This window comes from Mauremys reevesii, linkage group 5, assembly GCF_016161935.1.
Source record: "Mauremys reevesii isolate NIE-2019 linkage group 5, ASM1616193v1, whole genome shotgun sequence".
NCBI classification, from domain to species: Eukaryota; Metazoa; Chordata; order Testudines; family Geoemydidae; genus Mauremys; species Mauremys reevesii.
The window spans coordinates 23,849,513-23,862,949 of record NC_052627.1 but is presented as its reverse complement, the minus strand read 5'-3'; positions in this window follow the sequence as shown (position 1 = coordinate 23,862,949).

Below are 13,437 nucleotides of genomic sequence, written 5' to 3'. Positions count from 1 at the left end.
CATTGTCCCCAGGACTCTCTTATGGTCTAGGCTTAGTGTTTCCTCTCTCTTAGTTGAAGGCGTGGACCTTTAGTCTTGGGGGGACTTCAACCCACCTATCCCAGTCCTGCAAATAATAAGCACCTTCCAACTTCTGCCAAACAATGAACAGGGAGCTGACAGGCACCAGCTTTCTTCACTATACAACCCCGATTCATCTCCAGAGCGAGTCAATTCTACACACTGAATGAGGCAAGGATTCTGTGGAAAAAAATAGCATAAGATCATGTAATTAAAGCCTGTATTTGAGTATTTGACTTTGCAGACTTAGTGTTCTCTTAATGTAGTTTGTATAATTTCCTAGGTTTTAAAAATCAAACTGAGAAGAAAAAAAAGAGTTCTATACTATGGAATTATATTGACATCCACATGGTTTATCAGCAAGGATGGAACCTTTAGATCCACCCCATAGAACTCTGAACTTTTGATCTAATGGAATAACTGATATAAGTAGTTGGTTGTCATCTTCTATGTGGGCCGGTACTAGAGGGAGATGAGAAAAGGACTTTGCCACTTGGGTTCACAGATATGTGCTGACAGCAGACGAATGAGATAAGACTCATGAAACATAACTTCCATTCTAGACTCTGAAGGGGGATCTTCCCTAGTGAGCATAGACTCTTCTGTGGGACCCCCGCCCCACAAGCTTGATCCCTTCTGCCCTATCCCCTGCAAACTGTCCCTGTCCCTGTGCTGTCGTTTCTCCACTTCTGGTTCCTTGGCCTAGTCCCATTCTCTACTCCTCAGGCTTTACATCCAAGTCCACGCCTTCTTGCTTAGCCAGTCCCAGTCTCCCTCTCTGGGCTCAATGTCTGAATTCCCCAATTCACAGTCCCGTCCCCCTTCACGCCCAATACCTGTCTCCTTGCTCAGCCAGGCCCTGTTCCTTCAGCTCAGCTCTTCATGTGATCCATCTCCTCTCTAAACACCCAGTCCCAGTCCTCCCCAAACCCGTTCTTTCTGCGTGCAGAAAGTGGTGATGCAATGCCCTGGCACAAGTGAATATCTTGTGCCTTCTCTACTCTCTTGTGCTGGCATGCAGGACAGGCCACAATCTAGCTCAAAATACTGCCAAAGAAATGGCACAACTGATGGACAGTCTCACTGTCAAACAATGGTGCTCTAAAAGGGATTAATAATTTGAAAATAAATATCCTTCGCAGGTTTCTGGGACAGGTAAAAATTAGCAATTGTTTGTTAGGAAATCAGAGATATGATTTCCTATCTCATCAAGTCCCTCTGTGACTCCATTCACAGCAGAGTGAGAGGAAAATTCCACAGTCCATTTGATATTTTTGCATGAACTTTGTTGCGTCGCAGTACCTCTCAGGCGGGCACGGACAAAGCCCAGCAATCAATGTGATTGGTAGCAAAGTCATTTATTTCTCTCCAGCATGCTCTTATATACAATTATGGCAAGCAATCAAGCAGTTGTTAATTGGTTAATAAAGTACACACAGGCACAGCTGTAACTTCATACGGTAATTATCATCCTGTACAACTTTCTGATTTATTATCCTGTTTACTGCCTACTTGGTAGCTGAGAACCAGCCCAAGGCCACTTAGCCTCTAACATACCCAAACATACCCATGTGCCAAAATTCCCACAATTCCCCCCTTCTCTTAAAATCAAAAAAAAAAAAGGAGAAAAGGCATTAGCAGTACATTCCCAACTTATAAAATCAATACTACAATCTACACAAGCCAAAACAAAAAGGCAAATAAAAACATCAGCTGCCTAACTAAACCGTAACAATATCTTCCCCTACTTTTACCTATTACTTCCCTCCTCCAGGTAGCCAGGAGGATTCTGCCAATGTCACAACAACGGCGGCCACACAAATAGCAAAAATACAAAAGGCAAGCAGCAAAAATACACAGCATCCCTCTGTTCTTGTGACCACACTACTGTAACTTTCCACCAAAGCAGGATAGGGAAAATGCAACCCCACATCCACATCTCCCCCTCTATTCCAAAACACACAAAAAGGCGCATGCAAAACAAAGCAAAAAAAAATTAATAACAGGGCTCATCTATAACCATGCAATTCATAACATACAACACCAACAACATCAAACACAACAAACATAAATTAACAAAAATAAAACAAATAAATAATGTAAATTCTGCAGGGTTCCCCCATTCTCTATTGTACACCAACCTGTGACAAATTTCTATTACCAATCCATCCCTCATGTGTCAGGTGATCAAGCTGACACTGAGGGGGGGGGGGGTCCTAGCAAAAAAAAACCAGCATAAACCACATAAACATCTTAACAACACCACAACAATTCTGGCCAGAAAACAAACACCACAAACAAACATAAAACATAAAACATAAATTTAAACTCCATAATAACTGCATGGTACATTAAATACTATACAGCTAACATCAATTCTCTTAAATATCTAAAAAACAAAAACACATATACCCCTACTGGGCAATCAATCATTACTTAAAATACACAAATACCCTTATTAATTTCAGGCAAAACAGGGGAATTACTTCATCAATTAAATCATTTACAGTAATACAACTGCATTTTGGCTTGCTTCTAAATTTAAAGCTATTCACAGCTAAAATTTCTTACTTTTAAATTCTGCTATTAAACACTGAAGAAAAACATCACCACTTATATGCCCTTAAGCCTAATACAATTTCAATTACATAGCACTATATACATTCTTAGCTAATGCAACAAAATTGTTCATAACCAAACAATTGCAAACTAATCTCTTTGCCTAAATTTATTTACAAACATTTCAAAAACACCAAAAACTTTACTCTTTAGCATCTTTACAAAATTCAACTGCTGTTCCCTCTAGCAATCACAGAGTTAACTTTTTACTCTGCCTTAAATTACTCGCTTGTATTCCAACAACCACCTGTCTCAACTAAATCACCATTCTAAATATCCTCTTGAATATTTAAAATTCTCAAGCTTGTGCTTAATAACCTTTTCTCTCCACTACACCCTCAAAGGTTTCCAACCTGCTTTCTAATCTCTTTATTTATTGCCTGCCCGTCTGGGCCCGATCCTTTTTTCCTTTCCAAGTTCTCTGTCTATTGCCTGCCTGCCTGGGCCCGATCCGTATTTCCTCTTGCTAAACCGTTCCTTTCATGGACACTAACCTATCCCACTATCAATTTAGCTATGAGGGTGTACCTTATAACTAGCCCCCACCCTTCTGGTCTCTTCTGTGAACAATTATCTGTACTTTCCCACCGTGGGGGCTACATTCTCATGCATATAACTTTAATGACAACATCTGCATTCAGCCTATCTATTATAATATTGGCTACATCTAATATCAAACAATCATACAACTGCCAATAATCAGCACATAACACAAAATTTACAAAAATCTAATAAGGCTAACAAAAGCACTTAACATAAAGGTACTAGAATCACATAAATTCAAAGCCATTCTTCCAAATTACCTAAATTTATGCCTAATAACACCCCAAAGCCATCCTCCTAAATTACCTAGATTTATGCCTAATAACACCATAAACTCCCCCCCTTTGAGAATACTCAACAAACCTTTGGCTGAGTTTTCTCAAACTCTGAAAACAAAAAACAATTAAGCTCTAGAAAATTGGGGTTAGTAAGGCGGGGGGGGGGGTAATATCATATACAATCCAATTAGGGAGGGCAACACAGGCTAAAAATTTTATCCAAAACACAGGACGCAGCCTGTAAAATAAACCCCAAAATCCAATCAATACCACATTTTTCAGCAGGAGTCCCAAATTTCTTCCTGCTAGTGTACAATTCTTCGTTTCTTCACCAGGGTCAGTTCTCAATGTCCTTTTAGTCAGGAATTTCTGGACTTTGGTAATATCAATAATGTGAGCGTTTTTTCTTCTTTTCCACCACCGTCGTGGTTCAGCTTCTACGGGGAAAATTACCAAAACATTATTCTGTAGTGGTTTTGCTTCTTGGAGTTGGTTTTGCTTCTTTCAAAAAAAAAAATCCAATAACACAATGGGGGCTGCAGCGGACAAGGGAGAGGTTAGCCAGTACATCACCTTGTCCTTTTTTCCTGCTGTTTAGAAGCACAATGGAGCTAAATAAGAAAAAATAGGCCAATCATCAGTAGTAGAATCCTCCTGATGTAAAGGGGTCTTTTTGCAGTAAAAATCATGGGTCCAAGCAGTCAGTCTCCTGGTTCCAGGGCTGCTAGGATCTTTGGGCAGCTCTTCCATACCTGTGAGAAGAGACAGCTAACACATTCCGTTAGTGCCTGGCAGGGTTTTGCAGCTCTCATTAGCTTTTTTGGGCCCAGTCAAGCCCCTGTGTCTAGGCTATCCGCCAAATCTTAGCTGTGAGAATGAGCTGTCTTCAACTCATTCTGTTCTTTTTCCTTCCCTGCTTGGCTTCTTTTAATCTGTGAATCCTGTGTCAGAACACCCAGCTGTTGCTGCTCATACCGGAAAAGCATAACGGTTTTCCCGGCATTGTCCCAGGCTTAGACCAGCCAGCGTAGGACGCCTTCTCCAGGCTCCTGCCAAAACAACTTACTTGCTTGTAGGTCCGAATGACCTCCGGGGCCACGGCACGAGCCTCTGCCTGCACCTCCTCTTCGTATGCCCAAAGGGCGGCTCCAGCTCCCCTCTTTCCACGATGATGCTGGAAGACCTTGCATTTGATCTAACTTATTATTAATGGCCTGCAGCTGTTGACATTTTCTTATAAAAGGCATTAAACTGGGTAAACTGAATAGGCGTAGTCAAATTGGGATAGACCTGTGATGGCACGTGTCTTACCCGAGCCTCCTTTGTTTCCAGGTCCCGTGGACACGGCATGGCTTGGGAGGGGGTGCATACGGCAAAGCTGTTTTCATAGGCTCGGACCGTAGCAGGATTAGTTAGAGCGGGGCCGAGGGCCACATTGGAGGGTAATGGAACCATGACAGGGGCAACATTATCCAGGTCGGAAGCCAAAGGTATCACCGTGTCCTCGCCACCGAAAAACTCCCTGGCTCCAACCGGCAACACAGAAGGCATTTCAGGCGTTAGGCGGAAAAGCTTAGAAAGGGCCGCCTGCACTCCTGCCTCGGCCACGAGAGTTTTTACTATCTTCTTTGTCTTATTCCATACTGGACTCAGGGAAAAGGCTTCCTCATCGCCCTGAGCCACCGACTTCCAAAGCTTGGAGCCTCCACACAGTTTTATTAAAAATTGTACTAAAGGTTCCCTTCTCTGTCCCCACCACAGCAGGCGGGATAACGTATCAGAGGGGAGCTTTTCTCCCTGCCGCTTCATAATGTGCAATAAAGGCTTCTGTGTTATCTTTTCTTCCGCTGATGCAGCGGTTCCCATGTTAGCCGCTCTGTCCTTCTCCGCCGCGACTTATAGCCGCCCTTCTCCTCCACGACTTATAGCCGCCGCTTTCCTCCGTGACTTATAGCCGCCCTTCTCCTCCGCGACTTATAGCCGCCGCTTATAGCCTTCTCCCCGCGGCTTATAGCCGCTCTCCTCAGGGCTCAGGTGCGCGCTTCCAGCACTCCCCGCCGCAGCTCCTCCGCCTGGAACAGGTCACCGACACTAGGCCTCCGACACTATCATCATTCGATTCGAATCACGTCGGGGTCACCATTTGTTGCGTCGCAGTACCTCTCAGGCGGGCACGGACAAAGCCCAGCAATCAATGTGATTGGTAGCAAAGTCATTTATTTCTCTCCAGCATGCTCTTATATACAATTATGGCAAGCAATCAAGCAGTTGTTAATTGGTTAATAAAGTACACACAGGCACAGCTGTAACTTCATAGGGTAATTATCATCCTGTACAACTTTCTGATTTATTATCCTGTTTACTGCCTACTTGGCAGCTGAGAACCAGCCCAAGGCCACTTAGCCTCTAACATACCCAAACATACCCATGTGCCAAATTCCCACAGAACGTGGTTTATATTCTCTGTTTAAACATTGCACTAACAAAGCTCTTCCCAGTGATGTTCCTTGTTTTGTTAGAGGAAGAAAGTAAAAAATGAAGCTGTTGGTTGGTTGAGTATGTTATCTTATTGTGATACTATACTATATTAATTACTAGGATAACTGCACCTATGCATTTGCTGGAATGTGTGGCTATTAATCACAAAGCACAGAAAGATATCAAATAACTAAACATCAGATGGATTATTCTTGTTTTTGACAATGCCATTATAGCTACGGATAGTATCGGTGACTATTGCTTCATCTATCTGTATATAAACTATTAAATTAAAGGTGAATCTGCATTTCTTCACATATATTCCATAGAGTTCTCTCTCCTTCAGAGACCAGTCAGTCACAGTACTGACTGGGGCCAGCATTGTTTAGTTTGAGAAGTCAAATGTCAGTCACAATCACACATGTAGACCCTACTGTTGCAGGGCCCAAATCTGCATGCTATACATTTCAAATGGGATTTACATATATTCAGCAATTGGTAGAACCAATCCTTTAAAAGCCAAACTCATGTCTATGGACAGTAAAGATTCCATGTCACTGCGTACTTTCATAAAAATAGGAGTTTGCTCAGTGATGCTAATATTATAATTCCATTCAAAAGCTATATTAATAAACCTATTTTCTTAACTACGACAGGGGGAAAAATCTAACATTCAAATCACTAGATTTTGCAATATTTCCTTTCTTCTCAGCAACTGTCTTTTACATTGTAAATGCCTCAGGGAAGGGACTCTTTACTTTTGTGTATTGTTAGTGATAAACAAATAATTTAAGGTTATATGGTTGAGCACTTTTAGCAGCATTCTGGATATTATTGTTTCACTCTTTTATACATTAGCTGCCTTCTTATTCTTCAGTAGATTTTGATTGACAGACTTTTTCTGTCTAAAGTATGTCTTTCAATAATTCAGTCAGTGACCATAGCTGTACATTTGCTTTTCAACCTTCCTAAAGTGCAGTTCAGGAGTACATACATTAACTGTGAAGATAAGTTCAGGTATCATATGCCAGAAAATTCTCATTTTCATTCTGTGGGTGAGTTTCACAAGAAGGACTTAGGTTCAGAGTTACAACGCCCAACTTTTAGGCACTCTGCTGCCAAACAGAACAGTCCCTATGCAACATGTGGGAAGACTTAGGCATCTAAAAAGGGATTCACAGAAACAAGCACCCTCAGAGGGGAGCCGCCTAAGGTAGCTAGCCCTGCCACTCCAAGGGCATTAGGCATCTAAATCTCAGCCAGAGGGATGCACCCCTCTCCACTCGAGATCCACAGCCTTGATCCCTCTCCTGGAGTTAGGTCCATAAGTCAGGTCAGGCCTTTTTCAAGAAAAACTGAGGTGGTGGTATTGGTACCCCATTCCCTTATACCAGTAGCCCAGTGGTTAGAACACTTACCCCAGATGTAGGAGCCCCAGATTCAAATCCCCACCTTTTCCTGATGTCTACTGGATCAGGCTCTGCAGGAAAGATAGGTCGGGAATGCCTAATTTGTGAATCCCACTGTGGCTAGCCGTGAATTAGGAACAGAGATGTTTGGTGGTGTCAGGACTGAGTCAACTGTGGGCATGCCCAGCAGCTGAAATGTAGGCACCTAGGGAGTACTTTACAAATGGAAACTTAGCTGCCTAAGCAATTAAGGCACCTGCAGAGTTAGGCAATAGCTGAGCAGGGGATTTGACAATTTAAGTTTTGGATTTAGGTGCCTAACCTGGCAGTTAAGTGCTTAAATCTCCCTTGTGAATACCTCTGTTTTCATAATAAATCTGTAATTGATTAAGAGTTGTTCACTGTGTATTTTTCTATGTAAATAATGTTAGTAGATTCTGTCTGATAGACACAAAGCAGTACATAGTACGACAAGATGCTACAATGACTGTCTAAGAAAAAACTTGTGAGATTATAAATGCATTATTTGAGAAATAGTGTTTAACTAAAGACTGTATTATAATGCATATGCATAATAATGCAACACATTCAACTTTAAGAACTTCAAAGGCAGGAAATGACAAAGTTAAACCTGCAGCCTTAACATTTGGAGTTGATGGCATTTCTATGTTTGTTTTTTTTTAAAACAAACATTTTGTGAGCATCAGTTTCCTTGACCATGAAATTTATAAGCTTATTGAGAAAATTCCATGCAGAGTTTACCATGCATGCTGGGAATGAGAATTCTCAATTGATCATAACTCTGACAAATTATAATCAAGTTTCACCAGAACATTCACATGACAGATATTAAACTGTGTGCTACTTCCAGCTTCAGAGCTGGAGAAGTTCAAACAAAGTTGACAATCTCTCTCATTTTAGAATTTTGGAAACAGTATCGTTTTTCGTTTTTTGTCTGTTCTATAGTGACTAAATAGTTTTTCTCCTCTCAGACATTCTGAAAAAAAAATCTTCACATAGATCAATCTTAGAAAATATTGAACAAAAAAAGTGAAGAAAATTCAGAAAATTATGAGCAACGGAACAGAGGGATTAGAATGGAAACAGTTATGCATCTTTAACTACACCTCTACCCTGATATAACGCGACCCTATATAACATGAATTTGGACATATTGTGGTAAAGCAGTGCTCTGAGGGAGAGGGGCTGCGCACTGTGGCGGATCAAAGCAAGTTTGATATAACGCAGTTTCACCTATAACATGGTAAGATTTTTTGGCTCCTGAGGACAGCATTATATTTAGGTAGAGGTGTATATTGATTGTCACTGCTGTCACTGTAATGAACTCGTTAGTATATAATTGGACAATTGCTCTCTACTGATGGAATCAGAATTGCTCAATTTTGTGTCATAGGCTCTATATTGCTAACAGAAGTTCTCCATTGTCCTTTTGAAGGAAAAGGCTCTGAATCCTATACCTGCTGCTTCCTTGCCACAATGCAGCATTATGACAACTCCAAAGTCCTAGGTGGCCATATATTTTACCAGTATTATATATATTTAAAATAGGACCTTACTAAAATTTGTACAATGAAGTTCAGGCATTCTGCATTTTGAATGGGAAACGTATGTCATGGCTGATCTGAAAAAAAGTTCTCTCTTATTTGGTCAACTTTTTGAAAATAAGGTTCAGGTTTTTAATTTAATATGTCAGTATCAGGGCACTGCTCAACCAACAGTCAGAAAAAAAGTCTAGGCTGTCATTTCCCATTTTATAGGAGCCCAAACAATGCTGCAAGTGAAAGTCTGTAATTTTGAAATGTATATCTCAATCAAACCTTGAAAAAAATTATCCTCTTTTAACTTAACCAATTAGCTGCACATTCCTGAGTCCTTCTTTAGCAGTTTCTTTAAACTTCAGTGTCACCCTTTCATGATGACACCCCTTCAATGATTAATACAATAACTCCTCACTCGACATTGTAGTTATGGTCCTGAAAAATGTGATTTTAAGCAAAACGATGTTAAGTGAATCCAATTTCCCCATAAGAATTCATGTAAATAGGAGGGGTTATGTTCCAGGGAAATGTTTTTCACCAGACAAAAAACTATATTATATACACACACACTATAAGTTTTAAACAATTTAATACTGTACACAGCAATTATGATTGTGAAGCTTGGTTGACGTGAAGTTAGAGGGTGGGATATTTCTCAGGAAATTCCTTACTGCTAAATGATGAACTAGCATTTAGCTGAGCCCTCAAAGGTTAACACATTGTTGTTAATGTAGCCTCATCCTCTACAAGACAGCACGAATGGAGGGAGGGGAGTCAGCATGGCAGACAGAGACAGACACACATATCTGCATGCGAGAGAGAGAGGCACATTGCCCCTTTAAGTACACTGACACCACTATAAGGCCTGGTCTACACTAACATGTAAACATTTATTTTTAAAAAACAGGAACAACAACTATATGAAAAAGAAGGTCAATACATATAGGGAGAAACAAAAATCTCTTTGGGAGAGTTTGCCATCCTGAGGTACAGTGGGAGCATTGCCTCGACCAGCATGGCAGCATAGGGCCCTGGTCCTGCTGCATCTAATTAGGGAATTACTGTAATGTTACTATTGTGAATGCTTGACTTTTCCTTGCATAACAAATGACCGTCGTTTAACAGCCACGTGGTGGAGGCTGCAGAGGCTGGAACAGAGTCAGACTTTATGCTTTCCAGATTGCCTGCAGCAGGAAACTTGTCCTGAGAGCACATGAGATAGGTGCCCTGTATGGTCTTGTTCACAGAAACAGACTAGACTGTGTTCAGTGTTCGCAAACATGTATCTTTGCAAGAAATCGATGTTCGCTGAACTGATGGCCTGCTCCAGAGCCGAGGCGGCCTAGCAGCCAGTGGACTCAGCAGCAGCACTCACACAGCGAACGGGAGGACAGGTGGCGGCAGGGAAGACCAGCAGGCGACGACGCTGCTTTGGACTAATGAGGAGAGAAACAGACGGATGTTCTGCAGGACCGCAGGCAGGAGCACAGAGCCCCCTGAACTATCTGCAACCACCTCCCCCCCCACAAAGTCCCCTGTCCCCTCACCCAAAATCACACAAACAGCTCTCATTCCCTAGTATGAGAATTGCTTCCTTCCTGGCTCACCCAATCCAAAATCCCAGTTCATCCCCCCTGTGTGTGTTGAGTATTTAAAAATAGTTTGCTGTTCATTACTGTTTCCGTCATGTTTCTTTGCAGAACACTTGGACAGCCACCATTACAGGGGTACAGACATGGGGGGGGATCAACAGCAGGTCACACACAGAGTGCAGTCACTAGGCAGGTCACTCTGGGAGGTGTCTGCTGCCCCAGGTCAGTCTGGGAGGTGTATGCTGCCCCAGGGTCCGCGCGCCTGGCATCCACAAATGGCAAGGCAGGCCCTTACCATGCCCTTCCACCCCCAGCCATGAGCCTCCGATGCCCTGAGCCCCAGCCAGAGCCCTCATCCCCTACACCTACTCACAGGAGCCTGTCATTCCTCGAGTGTAGAAGCGTCTGTACAAACTTTGTTAATTAAAAATGTTCCAATAACTTTATTTTTAAAACGTCTGTTGGAAGGGAAACCTGGTGAAAAAGTGAATAGTAACTGAAACAGGGGCAGGTTCAGCTTCTCTGTAAAGAGACTGGACAGTCATAGGTTACCCTGCTCTCTGAGGAACCTAGCTTTCAAAGCCTCCCGGATGCGTGTCTGGCTGAGCGTAATCAGCAGCCAGGCGATTTGCCTCAACCTCCCATCCCGCCATAAAGGTCTCCCCTTGCTCTCACAGAGATTGTGGAGCACACAGCAAGCTGCAATAACAATGGGGATATTGGCTCCATCTCCTTGAGAGGTCCGGCACACTCCACCACTATTCTGCACTTGCTCAGCCGGTAGTTGAAAGAGCTCCTGTCACTGTCCAGGGGCGCTGTAGGGCTTCAGGAGAGCAGGGGGCATTAGCGTAGGCTGGGTCCCGAGGATCACTGTAGGCATCTCCACATCCCCAACAGTTATTTTGTGGTCCGGGAAGAAACTACCTTCCTGCAGGCGTCTAAACAGACCAGAGTTCCTGAAAACACGCGCATCATGAACCTTGCCCGACCACCCGATGTAGATGTTGGTAAAACATCCCCTATGGTCCACCAGTGCTTGCAGCACCATTGAAAAGTAGCCCTTTCGGTTAATATACTGGCTGGCCTGGTGGGCCGGTCCCAGGATAGGGATGTGAGTGCCATCTATAGCCCCACCCAGTTTGGGAATCTACCTTTGAGAGCAGTAGGTCAACGATTGCGTGGGCTACTTGCATCACAGCAATCTGCACAGTCAGGGCTGCTCGCACCGGGTGTCCTGGCGCTCAGGCAGGGGGCCAGCAGTCACAGAGAGTTCAGAAAGTGCCCCTTACGCATCTTGAAGTTTTTCAGCCACTGTGATTCATCCCAGACCTGCAGCACTGCCCAGAATCACCGTCCCATAGCATGAACGTGACCCCTTTGCCACCATGACGAGGTCTGTGCCAGTCTGAGACTTCATGTCCTCACTTTCTCAGCAGCTGACTGTGGAAGAGGTGGTGTCACTGACCAGAAAAGTGCGGTAACAGAACTACTCTTGTAGTGTAGACATACCCTAAGTACATTACCTTTTTAAGTAGATCAGGAAGTTGAGACAGCAGCTGCGTCCAGCAAGCTCCCGCAGTCCTGAGCCCTGTCATGTCCCCACCCTGCTCTTTATGGAGAAGGGGTAAGTGGGGGGCAGGAGCAAGGGGGAGCGGGATACCCTGACATTAGCTCCCCTCTTCCCCCCTCCCCCAGCAAGCAGGAGGCTCCCGGGAGCAGCTCCAAGGCAGAGGGCAGGAGCAGCACATGGCAGTGGAGGCAGGGACAGCTGAACTGAACTGAACAGGGAACTTAGGGGAGTAGGGAGCTGATAGTGGGGCTGCCGGTGAACCCTGGTTCCAAGACCCCACCAGCTAGTTGCAATGGGCTGCTCTTTCTGCAAGCAGTGGTCAAAGCAGGTGGCTGCCAAACAACATTATAAGCGAGCATTGCACTAGTTTAAACGAGCATGTTCTCTAACTGATCAGCAGCGTAACAATGAAACAACGTTAACTGGGACAACTTTAAGTGAGGAGTTACTTAAGGAGTACCAAGAAAGAAAGGGAAAAAACAACAAACATGAGATTTAGTGTGACAGGTATAGGTATGTCAGATGATAAATGTCTTCAAGGAAAATTATGTATGTCAGGATGGATTAGTACTAAAACTTTTATGCTTAAGGAACAAGTATCCATGTGCAGATATTTATTACTCCTTCGGTTGAGATAGTGAATTAAAATAGTTTCATACTTTTGCACTCTTCATTGGTCAGTACTTTGGCTGGAAGAGCGTTACATGTTCTTGTGACCCAACAATCAATTTTACACTTTATCCTCATAGATCTTCGATACTCTTTCTAAGACAAGTTCTCAATATTCATTGTGATGTAATTACAGAAACTACCTAGTTTGCATTTAGGGGTCTCTCTCAGACTAAGTCATGTTATATGAATAAGTACTTCTTAAACGGATCAGAAGCTAGTATGTGTTGTTTTGAACACAACCAGAGTCAAGTGAACAATGTATAGGTAGCCATTTATTTTGTGAATTTAGCATCTTTTTCTGTTCACTAATTGGCCACAAATAGATTGTGACTTTTACTAACTTGTTTTCTATTCTAAAATTACTTGAGACATATTTTCTGTATAAAAAAAAAATGTATCCCTTGGATCATTATGACCTATTCACTATGACTTTTTTCAGCTATTTGATATTTGTGATTTAACATTCAAGCTGTGTGATTCGTCACCTTAGTCTCACAAAATTAATTCTGATCCCTGATAGGATGAACTAACCTACATAAAATTATTTTACTTCCTGAAAAAAAAATATTGAATTTCATCATTACATGAATTTCATTTGGGGCTGGATTGTAACTTTACAATCTGCTCTGAGTATGGGACAATGCATACTTACAATGC